Source organism: Geospiza fortis, unplaced genomic scaffold (genome assembly GCF_000277835.1).
Source record: "Geospiza fortis unplaced genomic scaffold, GeoFor_1.0 scaffold11, whole genome shotgun sequence".
Classification (NCBI taxonomy): Eukaryota; Metazoa; Chordata; class Aves; order Passeriformes; family Thraupidae; genus Geospiza; species Geospiza fortis.
This window is the reverse complement of record NW_005054304.1, coordinates 9,374,784-9,392,647: the sequence shown is the minus strand read 5'-3', so window position 1 is coordinate 9,392,647 and position 17,864 is coordinate 9,374,784. Positions and strand designations below refer to the sequence as shown.

Below are 17,864 nucleotides of genomic sequence, written 5' to 3'. Positions count from 1 at the left end.
ACAGAAAGATTGTTACTGTTTTCCATTGTAGCGCCATTCACCTGGGTATATTTCATTTTTTGTTAATCTTTTTTTGGTTTTGTTTTGCTTTTCAATGAGAATCAAAGCCTTTGTAGCATATAGTATAAAAATAATTAAAAAAAAACAACAATCCTGAAAGGAACAGTGAGGAAGCAATCAGAAATTTGCAAAATTATACAGACTGTAAACAAGTCAAGAACAAAGCACTCTAGGTATTAAAAGCAAGTGGAACCCAAAGTCACTGTCTCAAGATGTTAATAGAGTAAGACCAGAAAACAGCCAACACCATCAGATTGTCCTACAGTCTAAAGGCAGACAGTGCAGAGGACTTTTTTTGATTAAATTAGAAGGCTCAAAATATGAAATGTGAAACTTCTGAAAAACAGAAGAAGAGGGGAGAAGTGAATTCATAAAACACAAAATACATCAACATTGAGGCTAAATAAAATAAGTTTTGTGCCAGTAACCCAGTCAATATAGTTTGTGATGGTAAACAGTCTGAAAGAGGTGGCTGGCCTTTACTGGAGGAAGAGAATAGATCTAAGTAAATCCCATGTGAAAAAGAAATTAAAAACATCTGCTAAAGACACAAATGGTTTGTTGGCTGACGTCAACAACGGGAAAGCTTCCAGTATATCAGGTCTGGGCTTGCCAGCAGGTGTTGCTGCAATTGTTCAGAACAATTAGAGGTGATTTTTCCAAAAGCATGGAGATGACAGGGCCAATAAATAAGGCAAGCATGATACTGTCAACAACTGAAATGTAAGTATTTCTCATAAATCTTTTGAGGACCTGTGCAACTCAGTATTTTAAAGCTCAGGGCCTCAAATTTTACCAGTCATACTAATATGGAATAATATCCTCCTCCTATCCATGACCAATGCCACCAAAATCCACCAAATAACATGATTCCTATAATATCTCCTTTCCTATGGAGTAGAATCTCCCCTTGGCAAAGAGAAATATATCTGTGAGTAAATACACCACATAATATTTTCACATAGCATGTACTTGAGTGCATTTATTTATTTTTAATAAGCATGAACTTTCACTGATGTTGACATTCATTATTATTTAGATTAACTAACTTGATTAGTCTTATTACAATTTTTTTTTTCCTTTCCTTTGTGGAAGATTTCCAGCATTTTTATTTTTTGTCTGTGGCTATGCTTCAGCTTAGAAGAAAGCATAAAACAGCTTTCATGTTCAGATGTTGTTTGTTTTTTTCAATATACCATGACCATGCATACAGTATTCTCTAGCTGGGCATACACATTAACAATACATTATAGATGAATAACAAACATGGTTTAACAATTTTACCTAATGCTAAAATCTCCCCTTTTTTGCTATTAATGGACTGCATCATGCACACCCATCATCATCAGGATTATTTAGAGGAAGTTCCCAAAATTATGTCCACATCACGGTTTGCTGTCAAGCCTGACTTCAACTGCATTCTCAATTCATTCCTAATTTTAAAAGAAAACCGAGCTTTTTTTTTTTTAACCATTCATCTTTCTAACTAGCTTGGATAAGAAAAAGTCTGTTAAAAAACACAAAGACATGATATGTCTTGCATCATTTTGAACCATTAAATTACAGCTCATGGAAATCAACCAAGTGTTTCAGTGGCTTCTTCACACTGAACTGCATCACGATCACTCATCCCTTGATTTGCTGCCTTGCTGTTAGTTTTACAGCTGACTTCAGTGGATTCTCTGCTATAAGCACACCTCTCTGTCATTTACATCATGCCCTGCATTTAATGGAAAAACTGCACTGAAAAGAGATAGCAATTTTTACTTCATTCAAGTAAGAGACTTAGGCAGATGGCCCAGGCAAATACTGCTTATTTCAATGTTACATTCTTGAGACATCTCCTAGATGTGTAGCCCAGCCTCAGGACCAAGAGTCAGTCTCTCCTCCCCAGCATGTTTCATAAAGTACTTAGTGCAGGTGGAGTAACGACACTACAGTTCATGTTTCTTTTTTATAATTAATTTACAATCATTCATATCCTCCATGCTGAAAGTTAATTACATGCTCAAGTCACTTACTCTGAGATTAAATGGTACCAATTCCTTGCATGCTTAGAATAAGTTACTTAGCACACTCTCAGCTTTCATTTTAAAAACACAGATGTTGCCGTTTGCCTCAGGAAAGACACATTAATGGAGACTTTCAAAATCTTCTCAGGATGCAAATTGCTACTTAAGTGTCAGGTATTACCTTATTCTAAAGGGCTCTGAGGGTAGAAAAAGTAAGGATGTTGACAACTGCCAGAAAGATTAAAAAAACTCCATGAGAGAAATAAGACGTGGTAGTGCAAGTATAGGATGAGAAGAGGTTTGACTGAAGGGATGCAATTAAAAATCACTATTTGTCTTACAAAGTACATTTTCTTAATCTACAATTTTAAACCAAACAAAACAACAAAATTTTTTTCTTCCAACAGCCTGATTTACAAACCACACCTGAAGCCATGCTGCACGCTTCTGGCTCACATTTGAAAGCAATTAACACTTTTGTTGACAATGAACAAACCAGAGTAAAATCCAGCACATTTTCTCATACCACTATAGAACAGATAAAAGTAAAAACTCATCACCATTTATTTTCACACTATGGAAAGCAGAAGTGTTTGGAAGACAGATTTTGGATCTCTGAAGAAAGCTGACAGCATTCATACAGAGTAATTTCTGACCATATATGAACTTTACAAACAAATCCCCTTTTGCACACCATCCTAGCTGGACTTGTTGAAAACTGGGGAAGTGTCGGTATTTGAAACAGAATCCTTTTCCAGTCCCATCAAGCAGGTATGAGATTTCCTTCCCTCAAAATGCTGAAAAGGGCTGCAGAAAAAATCTTTGCCTTGTGAAAGATGCACAGCTGCCCTCAGAAATGGACTCAGAAATGGACTCAGCACCTGCCATTTAATGCCTGTGCTACTACAAGGAAATAAGAAACATCTTTTCTTCTAACTGGTTTAAAATAAAGCAAAATCCTTATACCATATATGCAAGGATAACCCTTTCAAATTCATCCTGCTATGCTCAGAAAACATGATGTAAAAACTCCTCTCAAACCCATGGTGACCTTGGGCACAATGTGTGGAGGAGACAAGGAGTGTGAAGAAGGAATAGAGACCAACTTCAGCTGAAATTTCTAATATCTAACTGGCACTAGATAGCTGAAGGTCACAGGTCTACTAAAGCAACCGGAACTACGACACTACACATGCATCAGACTTATAAAACCTGCACTTTTCAGCACAAGGAGGAAGGAGTAATTCTAAGTGAGGATCAGCCCAAGGGAAGGGCACAGCTTAGAATCTCACCTCGCACACTCACCTCTGCAGGCACCAGGACCCTGGGGCAGCTGAAAGGCTTCTTGATATGAGCTGCCCACCAAGTGCACCCACCACAGACCACTACCAGGACTGCTGGCCACGAGCAGGCGCCAGAAGAATTGGTTTCCTCTGAGCCCAGGCGACAGCGGCGCTCCGGGTGCAAGCTGGGCAACCCAGGTCGGGGACAACCCAGAGCAGGTTCAATGTGCTTGCCCCAGCTAAAGGCTCTTCCAGCACCAGGAGAAAGAGTATTTTAGCACACACAAAAAATTAATTAGCAAGAGAAAGGGTTACAAGCTCCATAATTCACGGGTCCCACATTAATGATTAGCTAAGTGAAGGAGCTGCCCAGTTGGTAATTTGATTCGTTGGAAAGGAAAAGGCACTCTACAGACCTTGAAAGGTTTTAGCAGAACTGTGTGTCCCAGGTCACCCTGCTTCCCCCTGCCTTCACCATCTCATTGTCAAGCTCAATTTGCCAGCAAGGCCCTGACAATAAACACAAAGATACATTTCAAGGTTAGTAGGCAAAACTCTTAGGGGATGTCATCATGAGCCATTGTAGTGATGAAATGAAGGAGATGCAGTGTTGGAAAGGGTTGGCGGGGTTTTGTTTTGCTTTGCAAATAGCATAGTTTCATTCAATTATCACTCTTCATTTATTTTACTTTCATCATTAATACTTCATATATACCTATGCTGCTAAAAGTAAGCAGAAAAACATTTCTGGGAAACTGAAGCATACTATTTATTGTTTGAAGGGAGAAATGAATGGTGTGCTAAACTCTCTAGATACTGATATCCAATTTTCCAAGTCAAAGCACTAGGACAATGTGCTTGTTAATTAAAAATCACACTTTATACTTATGCTTTCTGAGGTGGGATGAAATACAGTAAATAGCTACGATTCACTGGCTTATTTCAATTTTTACAGAAACCATGGTCCCACTTCAGTGCCCTGGCACATAGTGCAAAGTTTAAGTAAAGGGTATTTTGACTTTAAGTGAGAGATTTCAAACATACAGCCTGTGGGCCAAGTAACAATGTAAGCCACAAGGATAAAGAAAAATCAGAGTATCATGTTCTCTGCTGCAAGAAATGCATTCTTGAGTGCCAGTTTCACACAGGAACAACTGGCTGAAGACCTTCAATTTGCACTTTGGAACACAGTAGTTGCCTGGTCCTTCTTCTTCATGGCCACTGTCTTTATTTTGCATCCATGTTAAAGTTTGCCTCTATTTTCCAACATGAAAGATAGCATCTTAACTAAAAAACACACTAAAAGCTCCAGCTCTTTTCTGAAATCCTTCTTTCAGTAATAGTCAAGGAGGTTCTGTGCATTTGCAACTCCTAAAGTATGAGAATGGCAACGTAGATCATATTTCAAGATGTGTCTGGGAATACCAGTAGTTTTAACTAGGTAGAATTCAGTAGTTTTAACTATGAATCACAAAGAAGTGTTGGCAGCGGCACTATCTCTTTTTTTCACACAAATATTAAAAACTTCAAAAAAATAGAAGCAGCAGCAGCACACACAAAAAAAAGAATTTTTAAATGACATGAAAACTTGAGTTTTCTTATGCTCTAAGTACTCTCATATCATGTCAAAGACTAGGATAAACTTGAAAGGACTGTTCACACTGCAAATTCTGTTTCTAAACCAGTGTTAACGAGCAACCACGCATAATTCTCTGCATTCTTGGTTTGCCTAAATGAGCACTGGTTAAGCAGCTAAGTCTTGCTCAAATAAGAGTGGACTTCCTCTGTGCAGGGAAAAAGATAAAGGTCAGTGATCAAGGGAGTTAGTGCCCACAAATACGGCGTTCTGTAAATGTACCTGATATTGAATGTGCACCTGCCTTCAGGCTAAGCAGTGTTCCCCTTGGATGTTAAATACTCTCATGGTATCCATACATAACGTTGTTGATGTAACCACCTTAACCAAGTTCTTCTCAGTGATAGGTGAAATTCTAATACTAAGCAGCACTTGGAAGTGATTTGCAAACACAAATCAAACTGAAAAATCCAATATTCATGACCCATGCAAGGAGTAAATTCTGATGCCAGCTCAGTTTTTAAAAATTCACGGCAGTGTGCCAATAACATTGCTGTGCAGGGCACCTGCAGGCAGGGTTCAAAAGTTCCGATTGGGAAGGTTTCTCTGGTTAGGAAAATAACATGGCTATTCGTAAACTTTAAGGTGGTAAGGAATAGAGAATGTAAAATCACTTGTGTGAGACATAGGAGCCAAAGAGGAGCTCTCTTAAAGAGGGATAGAGCACTGAATCCCAAAATATAAATTGTTTCCTTGGCTGCATAAGCACATTTTTGCTTTCGTTAATTTGCTCTTAAGTTTATTACAAAACATGAAGGGCTCCCAAAGTCATCATCAGCAAGATATGGTAGTGAAAAAATGAAAGGTGCCACTCTTCTGACACTGAAAAGTATCACAACTGAGGCAACAGTAGCATAAAAAGTAAATTTATGCTGATTTTCCCATTTCTGCATGGGAGCACAGATATTTAAAAAAGGACAAAACAGCTTCAAGATGGAAACTATACTTCCATGTTTATTACTAAGAAAGACTTTGCCCCAGATGATGCCTAAATGGAAAGGAATATTAAAAAACAAACAAAAAACAAACAAACATACATCCCCCCCAACCCGAAAGATAGGTTTTATTCTTCGGTCTCTTGAAACCAAGATATTTCAAAAGGATTTCCTCAAAAAATCCTGGAGGGAAAAAAAGAATGCCCAATACCTTGCTCTCAATTGTAGAATTTCCTCATGGAAATTAGTATTTCTTAAGACAGATCACAAATCACAGAATGAGTCTATAGCCCAGACATTAGAAGTGTCACTTCCAATATGGGAGATCCAGCTCTGAGTCCCCAGTTCAATAAGCATCTCAGCATACTTACAAAGAGAAATAGCCAGAGGTGGAGAGGCTTGAAGTGCTCAGGTACAGCATGGGAAATGAAGCCCCACATCCCTGACCTGAGTCAGACAAACTCATGAGACTGGACTCGAACCCTTCACAACCCACATATTGCTCACTGCATCAGGTATTGGCTTGTTAATGTAATGGTGTTTGTGACTCTGGTCCAGACTATAACAGCATTCCCGGATCCAAGACAACTTTCCAAACCACATTTTCTTCAAAACTGATGTGTTACAAGCTAAGATCCTATACTGGCACACAATCATTAGGAATAACGTCAGAAATCATGCTCAGACCTCTCCCTAGCCTGATAAATCACCAAACCCCCCAAGGACTGCCTAAGTCATTTGTGCAGTGAAAGGATCCAAAGGACTACCTTCAACCAAGGCATGCACCTATTTCTATGAAGTTACCTTTACATGTACATGTGCATGTCCTTTTTTTTTTTTTTTTTTTTGAGAAAAAGAGTTACTTTTTTCACACACCTTTTTGGACTATGCCATAATCTCATTTCCCCTATCAAAGCAGAGCTTTAGTGTCAACCTGGTTACCAAGTTCTGATGGGGACTCCTGAAATAGAAGGTGAGAGCAAAATAAATAGCAAGGCAGCACGGCATGAAAGAAAGCATCCTGCTTTATACCATCCCTGGAAATGCATTTCCTAAAGCTGAAATTGTACAATGAGCTTCAAGATCCAGAAAGACTTAAAAAGGTGCAGGCTGGCATTTGACATTCAAAAAACCAAAGATGAGCCACATCCAACCCCAAACACACAACATGGTTGCAAAGGAACACAGCCATAGCCGCAAATGTATTTTTACGTCTGTGCTCCTGCTCCAATTACTAATGGGGGATGGGGCACAATAAAAAGTGTTCACCCTATTGTCCTTTCCCGTGAAGCCTTCCTAGCCATCTGCTTTTTAAAATCTCTGGCAGACAGCGTCACTTACCCTGGGAGTTCCTCCCATCCTAGCAGGTAAGCACTGACAGCCCTCCCAGGCATGTCCACGACAGTCAAAAAGCCCCAACATTACCCCTGCAACACCCAATGCTGTTCCAACTCCTGCAGATACAATGCTAGAGAGGCAGCGTGTGACTTTTCTCACCCCAGCCCCAGCAGGTAATTGGACTTTCCATGGATAATCCCAGCAATCAGAGAGAAAATCTCTGCCTCCAGCGTGACCCATTAGCACAGAGTTCACTGATCAGTAGGTTAACGTGCCATTAAAGCATCTCTCTGTGGGGCTTAGGAAGGGTCAAGAAAACTCCATTGCAAAGAACAAAAAATACCTACAGAGCTCACACATGATTATATCAAGATCCTCATGAAAAGGTCAAATTCAGCTCAGAGGCTATTCCCTTCCCTGGAGCACCAATATCTATAGTCCTGACACTTTCTCCACATCTTTCCTTGAATGTCCCTTGGATTTGCAAAATACAAAGTATTTTAATAAATGATGTACTATTATTATTTTATTTACTAATTATACTGCTCACACTTGCAGTTTATGGTCCCTGGTTTTGAATGAGACACCATCTTTTACCTGTTGCCAACACGTAAGACACATTTACCCAGGGTAATGATGTGCACACAGAGTACCTCAGCTACTGGAGGGCAGATTATGCTCTGTAAGGACCATTCAGGTTCAGCAAGGGGGCATCAATTCTATGCCTGTAGTAGCAAAAGTAGCAGTAGAATACAATAATAGTAAAACCCATCCAGGCTGTGGTCATCTAGGGATGTGCAGTCACAACACTGAAACTGTGACGATGTGGACTGATGCCTTATAAATCTGCTGTGTCCAAATACACTATGCTAAGACACTTTTCACTAACTTTCCTTTCTCTTATTCCTATTAGTTGCATTTTGGCCAAGGTACTAGACAAAGAACCTCCATACAACCTTCAAACAGAAGCACAGATAAATCTGGGTAAGGAAGAGGAACAAAATAGGAGGTTTCATCTTGCATTTATCAGTTACATATAAACCTGGAAGAGATGCGACAGTGCTGTCCCCTATGAAATTCACTAGTTATAAGGCAATTGATTCTTTATCTTTTTTTATTTTTTCAATGTCCATGTACCGGAATAGCTCTGTAATGATAGGATTTCCCAGCAGTTAGTTTTATTAGCGTTAATTGTCCATTTAATGCACATTGCTGTCTCCCCTGTTGCATTTCCCAATGCATTTTTTTCCAATGTTTCTAGTGTCTAACCAAAACGTGAACTAAGTGATACACATAGGAAATAATCATCATCATGATCTTTAAATACAGACATGGTTTTCTACAAGTTCTTGTATAGACTGCACTGGAAAACACCACTGTTCTTGTCATTTACTTGCTAAATCTTAAATGAGTGGATAGGTGCTTATGTTGTGCACCCCATGCGTGCAAAACACTGGTGTTAACAAGTGCAGCTAAGGATCTAATGTGAGCTCTGTCTTGCATTTCCTTTTATTTGTTAGTCTGAGCCTCAAGCTTAAAGTTATTTCAACAGACTTTTGTTTTCAACACGTATTCACTACATGTCTAACACCCTCTGAAGTTGCAAGCCATCCTCCCACTCACCCCCCAAAAATCTTCAACCAGTGCCAAAGTCTATATTTTCTTAACTTAAAGAAGTAATTCCAGGGTTGTCAACTGATAAATTTCATTCAGGGAAACGCTGTGTTCTTTAAGCAACACATTAATCTTCTCTGAACTAACTATAGTAAACATCAATGTTGAATTGTACAGATTTCACATGCTGCTGCCAGGACAGAGTTTTAGAAGAATTATCCCCTTTTTAGGTAACCTAGCTTTTAAAATTACACCCTAGAATATGCAAACAAAGAAGACTAATGAACTCAGCAGCCTGTACGTGTTGAGGCTGTATGTTGAAAAAGATACTGTGAGTAATGGAGAAAGGTTCATTTTTCAAAAGCAGGGAGCTGCCTGTGTGAAGGTAGGAAGGAGAGGACGAATCTCTCTTTCACTTTGGTTATAACAGTTTGCTGTAAACAATCTTTTCCCCTCTGTTATCAGGGAATATCCTGCAGGGGTGCATGTTCTATGTCACCTCGACCAATTCATGAAGGAAGGGGAATTTTTCTCTCCTAATAACCCACTCAACTCCCCAATTTCTAAAAATTATTCATTTTTTAAACTGAAGTATGTAAGAACATCCATTAACTACTGTCCTGCTCCTCAGAAAAAGACTGAGTATTGACTCTGATTGCTAATACGAAAGACAGAAGATTGAGTCAAACTTTTTTCTTGTTTTCTGCTGCTAAAAGAGTGCACATAGGGCAGCAGTCCTGCCATACAACTACAACCAGCAATCCACCAGGAAACAGATGCTTTAAGCCACAACCTAGATATTACTATGAGACTATATTTTAAATGACCCATGCTATCCTCAGTAGTGGGAGTGTGTGTATTTCTTTTCTGATGCTGACTGACCTTTCCAAGCATGTTGCTAAATGAAGAAACTGCACAACACTCCTCTGTAACCGTATACAAACTCCCCACATGCAGAACATCTTTACACAAAGGCAGCATCACACTGCAGTCCCAACACCAAGCTCTTGATGCAGGACAGTGAGCTGGTTGGGACGATGGAGGTAAAAGTGACACTTAAATCAATTACTTACCCTCAAATGTCCTGTTTCAAATCTCCAGCTTCCACCTGGTCATAATGTAAAGCAGGACTGCTAGGATTCAGAGAGGAGACGGAGGCACAGGGGTTTTATCTAACGTTGCTTAAATAACAGAAACCTGACATAAAATTGCCCTCATTTCAGCCAAGATTTTTCTCGCACTGCCTCTCTGTCTCTCTCCAGGACTGCTCCAGAGCTGTCTATAAATACTGGCCCCAACACTTGCTCAGTGCTCTCCTTGCCCATGGCACAGGTCAGCATCAATGGACACCGCAGCACGGCTCAGATGAAGTTCTCAGCTGCTCAGACAAAGCCATGAATGGGCTCCCCACCCCTTCTGCCTGGAAATACCATCCTGCTGCCAGCTTTACAGATGCTGCAGGCCTTTCCTGCAGGCCCTGAAGGGTAATTACGAGGCCCATATTAAAAAAAAAACCATAAAAATACAGCTTTGTACGAACAGGTGGAAAAATGGCAGGGGGGAGAGAAGGAGGAAGAAGCACTTTTGTTTCAGCTCCCTTTACAGTGCACATCCAGCTGTGATTATAGAATTTCATTCCCAGGAAATGTAGATGTCAGAAACTTCTGAAAAAATGTTTTCTGTAAAACAAGTTCTTCAAATTCAATAAAGTGTGAGTCTATAGAAGAATTCACACAAGACCATTAAGATTGTATAGGTACTCACAGAAGGATGAAGAATAAATACTAAAGCTATGTCTTGAAATTTTTATCAGTGGTTAGGTATTAGTTATCCCAATTCATATTTAAAAATTATGCACAGTATAACAGTAAGCATGAGACATCACTGGTGGCAGGAACCCACAATCCTGCCCTGCAATAAATAAAATTTTCAAAGACATAAAACAGAATTACATCTCTGTAAACTCACTGAGAAATTAAGAGATGGGCACCCTGAAACAGAAAACTGAGTGCAATGGAAACGAAGATGGCAAAATTAGCACAAATAACTACATATTTGCTGCATGCCCTCAGTGTACACTGTGGGCAGGCACCACAAATGCATTTCAATGCCCTGCCTTTCATCAATACATTGGACGGCACAGCTGGGAGGTTTGCCCAAGTAAAATGTAAACCACAGCATAACTGCATTAACACTAAGAGCTACAGGGGTTTATCTTAAAATCAGTGTCTTTTTAAGGCAGTTTATGACCGTGAAATTCTCCTGGTCAGGACCATATCTATACCTAAATCCCAGTCTGTTCCAAGGCTTACAGAACCATCAAGCTTGTGTGATTAGACAATGCACAGCCTGGCATAATCCCATGGCCAGCATCCCTGCACACCTTGGAGGTTACCAGTGAGATTCTGGCCAGTGCTTATTCATCCTTTTCTGCCAAGTTGAAGAAGTTTTAATAGTAACCTTGGAACAAAACAGACATTTCATCTCCTGCATGTATATTGAAAGATATGCTGTCTTACTGCTTTACTTCCACTACTTTCATCAACAACAGCTCTTGGAAGTGCTTTTAGTACCTTGTGCACATCATTAAGGCTCTCCTTTCATAAGATTTATTTAGCTTTGCTGCGCAGCTTGAAAAACGAAGATGATCTTTAGTAACACTGAAACACAGTAACACTACCGAAGCTGACTTTGTTTAAATGGACACTGTTTATAACACCGTGGCTTAGAAGCCTGTCACTGATGTCACAGAAACCTTTTGTATTTAAATGAAAATACATTTGGATGACATGGGTAATTGCTAAGCCTTGGTGAAGTGCCAGATGCAAAGTGTAACTAATTTGCTCATTACGAGTTTCTCAGTCATAAAGCTCCTACACATAGCTCTCATCCTCAATCATGTACATGACAGTTTCATAATATCATTCCATCAAACCTTAAAGCTGCCACAAATAAATCCCTGCTAAAAACAGAAACCAGAGTGGTTTCGTAAAACTGAGCAAGAAATTGAAGTATTTATCATAGCTTTATGTGTAGTATAATGTCAAAAACTTATTCTTGGACATCTCCATTTTTAAAAGGGGGAATTATCTTAGATTTTTAAATTTTTTCAGGAGAAGCCCATAATTTTAACCAAACATGCACATTCCTGTACTTCTGTAAATAAATATACAGCATCACTTTACCATACCCCATACTACCATGCCACACAAAAACAAGCAAAAGAGGACATGTAAACAAGAGTGAGAGGAGGATACCACAACCAGTAAAAACCTGCTAAATGAGTAACTTGAAAAAAGAAAACCGGTAGTGTGAAGATTCAAGTTATTTGGAAAGAAAGAAAGAAAGGAATCTATCCAGCAGTAAGGAAAAATTATTTCCAGTAATGCTATAAAACTGAAAGATTGCAGCAGACACTAAAATCCAAATTGTGCCCAGAAGCCTGGACTTCTGCAACTATAAACCAGTTTAAATACTGAAAAATATTCCAAATATTCTGTGTATTTTTAAAAGCATCTTATTCTGTTTTCTTTCGTTACATCAGTTATGATACAGTGAATCAAGCCAAAAGTTCTAAAACCACAAAATAGCTTTAAAGGTCTGCAAGATTATTTTTAAGTCTTGTGAAAACTACCTTAACATATTGTGCCTCAACAAACACTCAAACACCTTATATAAAATTTCACTACTTTATGAAAATCTCCATCTGAGTCTTCATGCACACTGTGGTTTTATTCCATATAATGAATAAGTGAATTTTATCCTCGATTAAATGAAGACTTCTCCCCTGGCTATGTCTGCCAAGTAGTGAAAAAAGTCGATGCTAAAAGCCAAATGTACATTATGAGTTCATCTCACAGGTTCAAAAAACCTGTGGAGTTTGCAGACCTAAAGCTGTCCAAAGTTCTACTAATAGTAGAATTGTTTTTCTACCTCTCTGCTGACCATTTTCACATAGGACACCTCCAGTATCAGTCACAAGGAGCTTAAATCATTTGACTTCAATGTTTAAGAAAGATTTGTTTCAGAATTTAGTGTCTCTGGCAAGGAAGTGTAAAGTACAAGACTAATATGGTACACCATGACCATATTTTTCTTCCAGTCTTTCAGTGGTCAATACCCATCTGAAGGCTCCTATTGCATTACAGAAACATACTGCCAGCATCCAACATCCCAGTATTGCATGTGAATTATTCATTAGAAGATAGATAATTGAATTATTTTGAGTCTATTTCTACTTCCTGACTCTGAATTGTTTTTTCTGCTAACCTCTGAAGTTCACCCAAAATTAGAAATTTAAGGCATCATATAAAAATATCACAGAAGTTTTACCTATATAGGCTGTAATTACATTTCCTAGTTAGTTTAAAGAAGGAAGTTAACTGAAGATGTATATATTGGAATCAACTGTTATGTCACACCCTATAAAAGATGGCTTACACTCCCCTTTCCCCTTCAGAAACTTTTCTTGTCTTCTCTTTTTAATAAATGAAACTTGGAGTGAGCTGAGCAGATCACTGAAGCTGTAAGACCAAATTCTATAACATTCTGTAGTGTTACCTTTCCTCCAGCCAAGAAAAATAAGAAAATAAGTGCCTCTGAGGGTTTTCATAATGTAGCTAAAGCTTAGACAAACCTGTATTAACCACACAAGAACAGCAACACCTGTCATCTAGGCCAGCACATTTTCAAATGCAATGTATGTGAAATTGTGGTCATTCTGAGCTTGAGTCTTCATCACAGCCTGCTCTGCACAGCAGGAAAGTCTGTCAGCTGTGCAGACACTGATGAACGTGGCTTCAGTGTGCTTTTAGGAAATCCAAAGAATTTAAAGACACTGAATTATTCTTACAGGCATGCAAATGCTGTGATGGATTGGATGCTTGTCTTCACAAATGAATAAGGAAAGCAGGGTTAAGGCAACGCTTGGGTCACTAATAACAACTTGCAAAATGTTGGAAGGCTGACGTCAGAGGAGGAGGATTCTCAGTAAAGGAGATAGGATGTCTGTAGGTCATCAAAAATCTTTTTAGTCAACTGTGAGAAAAGATGCCAATGCATACCTGACCTTTTATGGCCTGAGGTCAAGCATAAGGAACAGTTTATAGCACACTTTACAGCATGATAACTCTTTACACTTAACAAAAATTCCTTCCTCATCTCTGAAAAATGATCAACTGCAGGCCAATGCCCTAGTGGTTGCTTAGTATAATAATGTTTCTCATTTCCTCACTCAACTGACACTCATTTGAGACACCAATCTTTGAAAACAAAGTTAGTCAAAAGATGCAGTACTCATTTTTAAAACCTAAAACTAATTTAGTTGTTTAATCAGAAGTAAATCAAGAGTAATTTCAGCTGGATTGCTCTGCTTCCCTGTTCAGAAATGCCATAAGCAACAGAAGGCACAGCTACAGCACAAGGCAGCTAACACAAAGGAGACACACCTATAGATTACTTGTTCAGAATGCCTTCTTGTTGAATTATCTCATACAAAAGGTCACTAAACAACTTGAATCACATAGTCTAAGCATCAGTGTCACATTTATTGTAAAGTCAAAAAACTGTTACTGGTACTGTGCCCCTTTGATACTTCTCTGCATCACATCATCTTTGCCTGGTAAAATGAGGATATCTGTTATCACAAAGGGCTAATTTCTCAATAATGCAGAGGATGGTGAGTTCTTACAGTGAAAATAAATTGAGTGGCATTTCTTTTTCACTGAGCTAATCTAGTCCATAATGCCAGTATTTATAGGATTAAATGACTAAGCAGTGAAGGCAAACTGCTCCTGTTAATGATTTCAGTTTTATTTTTCATAGATGTCACTGTTTCCTAATGTTTCATGCAGGTTTAAAAGCTGTCCACATGAACAAACATCTGGAAAAATGCTGAAAGTGGGGGAGAAAAGGCAGAAGGGCAGAATGATTTGTGGCAGACTTCCAGTGGGAGAACAAATGTGTGAAGTCATTAATTAGCAGAGATAATTTTCAACACTCTAAATTTAGATGACACATTCCTCCATGTATTCCTCTAGGAATACATGTATTTCTTTACATGCATTCCTGTAGGAATGTATTCTAACATAAGAAAAGGAGTTGCTGTCATGGAAGGGCACTCTGGAACACGTCCTTTGTTTTTTTGCACATCTTCATCTAAACCAGCAAAAGAAAGCAGACAATTGCCCTTTTAAGTGTTTAGATACACACATACACACGTGTGGAATCATCCATGTACCTAATACAAATCCATGTAAGAAATTTGGTTAGAATACAGACAGAAGTCTATAAAGGTGAACCGCTTTCTAGAAATTCGGTGCAGCATGTGTTCAAAAGTTTTAATTCCACCTGTATTATAAGCTGTAATGAAAGTGTGATCTTCCTTAAAAAAATGTTTCCTTAAATTTTCCTCCCAAGCTCAAAAATATGAATTTAGTTATAACTAAAACATCACCAGTTACTTTCAAAGTTTAAACCATCCTTAACAAGCACTTCAGATACTGAATAAACACAGAATGAACAGAATTACTGTCACTGAAAAAAACTGGCTTGCAAAAGAGGAAATACTAAAACCACAAAAGGTCAATTCATTTATAAAGACCACAGAATTCTCCTTCAAGTAATAAAGTTTTATGACAATGAAAAATTTTTATAATACTAATAGCAAAATAATTTGGGGGGAAATAAGACTACAGACAGTAAATTGCACACGGCTGCACACATTGTTCTGTTTCTGGAAAATGAAAACCTAAGTCAAGTTTTGTGAAATCTGAACTTCAGATGAGGTTCTGGGTTTTTAGTTTCTTCTCCCCCATAAGCAAAGTGATTAGGCTGTTCTTGATTATACACTCTGATCTCTTCAGCTAACATGGCTTCTACTCCTTGTCAGGTTTGACAAGCACATTTTCAACAGCAGCACTGATTTCACTTTTATTTAGGTGTGCAAGGCGGATAATCTCACAGTGTTGTCAGTGGTGACTGTAAAATTGTTTTAATCAAACATACCTGACAAAAATTAGTATTTCAAATGCCAGAAGGAATACATTGTAAAAAACCACAAAACAACCAATTTTCTTTCTCCTCCTTCACAATGTCTATTTGAAACTCACAACAAGTGCCAAAAATCACACTAAAACTCTATCATATTTCATTCATCTCTGAATTATGAGCCATTCTAATACTCTTCACTCATCAAGGTGAATTCTTTTCAGCTTTAAAGAATTTATCTGTAGGCAACTCAAAGTAAAACAAAATTTGGATTTTTTCAGTTGGTTGCAGTTTCACTGCACTGTAACAATTGCTAGCTCTTGCTCTGCCCTAGTTTTGTCCAGGACAGAGGTAATTTTTACAGTGGCCAGGAGGGGAGCATGTCTAAGGCTGGGATGTTATTTGATACCACCTCACAGTCATGGTCATGCTCAGGAGTAAGGGACTCTCACTCCCAAGGAGAAGGGTGTTCCCTCCATGAGGAAAAACCGTGATGGGAAAAATGGTCCATTTTTGTTTTATTTTATGTGGAAATAATTTCCTTGTCTCAGATCTTTGTTATTAATATTGTTGCTGTTACTGTTTGTTTTCGTATCTCATTGGTGTTTCCAGTAAATTGTTCTTACCTCAACCCATGATCTTTGCCTTTTGTGCTTTCAACGGGAGGGGGAGGCTCAGGGACCGGCAGGACCATGTCAGCAGGACTACTAAATTGGAGAACACTACTCCTAAACCATGACATGCTCATGAAGTTGATGGAAAACAGACCAATTTAATTTTTAATTTCTGTTATTTTCTTAGATACGCCCATCCATGATGTCTCTCACACCCGAAGAATTACAACATGAAAGAGGCCACTCTCAATGACCACTGCTCTACTACACAGATGGGCCACGCTGGCATAAGGGCTTTATGTGTTTAAGAACAGTTTTCACACCCAAGCACTATTTAAGGGTCCAACCTCACAGAGCATTGAATCTACCCACAGTAACTAACAATACACTTGAACTGCAGAACCAAATTCTATTTATTTGGTGAAAATAAATATGTAAGAGCATTGCACTCCTTGTGCATTAATGAATGAGTGTAAAATATTTGATTATCCATGAACTCACTGTTTATGAATGTGGCCAGAGGGAACTGCCTCCAAACTTAGAAGAAAGGATGGGGTGGGAAAGGAAGACTGAATGCACAGTGGGTCCTTCTAGAGGTGCATTATTAACTCTCCACCATATTCCTGTTTACAGGCATGCTCTTGCTCTTTCAGCATGCCATTGCTTACCTTTGACTCTAAGGGTCTTTGTTTCCAAGCAATAAATATTTCGGACTCCAGGGAGCAGACAGGAAGATCATACATGACTCAAAAAAATCTTTTACTGTTGATAAATTATTGTAAGCACTTATTCATTATTAGCTGAAATGCTGCTGACTGCACACTTAATAAATAGCCTATTTGTTCTTCCAACTGAAGCAATACTGTAAGAGGACTTTTGAAGAGAAAACCATTAAAAACAAAGACATCACACAGCAGGTAATTTGCAGAATGTGGTTTCAGTTTTCTATTTAGTGCAACACAATCAACAAATGCTGCATCAAAATTTCTGCTGCTTCCATAAAATTTTTCTGTAGAGCCAGGTACGCATACCCCTTAAAAATGAAGAATTCAAGAAACAAGGCATTGAGGTGAACTATAAGTACACTTGTGTAGCTTTATAACAACAGAGCCTAAAAAAATTCTGTCTTCTTTGGGCAAAACCAGCAGTCTTGGCTCTCCCAGGGAATAAACGTTGCCCTGAAGCTCAGACAACAAACAAGGTGAAGAGTCCACTTTGCTGCAAAACTCCAGCAAGTTGTCAGCACAAAAGGCATACAACTGAGCATTCCCCCTTCTCCCCTTTTTGTTCTTATAATGAGCCTAATCTCATTTAGAACAGGAAAATATTCACACTGGAAGTTCTTTTGTCTTCAGTCAGTCTGTATAAATATTTTCAGCTATGCT

At 38.6% G+C, this 17,864-nt stretch overlaps 1 protein-coding gene across 3 annotated transcripts in view; it reads right to left on the bottom strand.

Moving 5' to 3' along the window:
* BMPR1B (bone morphogenetic protein receptor type 1B) overlaps nucleotides 1-17,864 on the bottom strand; it is a 185,649-nt gene that overhangs the window by 106,604 nt on the left and 61,181 nt on the right. The window contains exon 1 of one of the 3 annotated variants that reach the window (XM_031066365.1): nucleotides 9,952-10,046. The exons of the other annotated variants lie outside the window; for them this stretch is intronic. The gene's annotated coding sequence lies outside the window, so the exon portion shown is untranslated. Of the gene's footprint in view, nucleotides 1-9,951; nucleotides 10,047-17,864 lie in introns of those variants that run through there. 3 annotated transcript variants of the gene reach the window in all.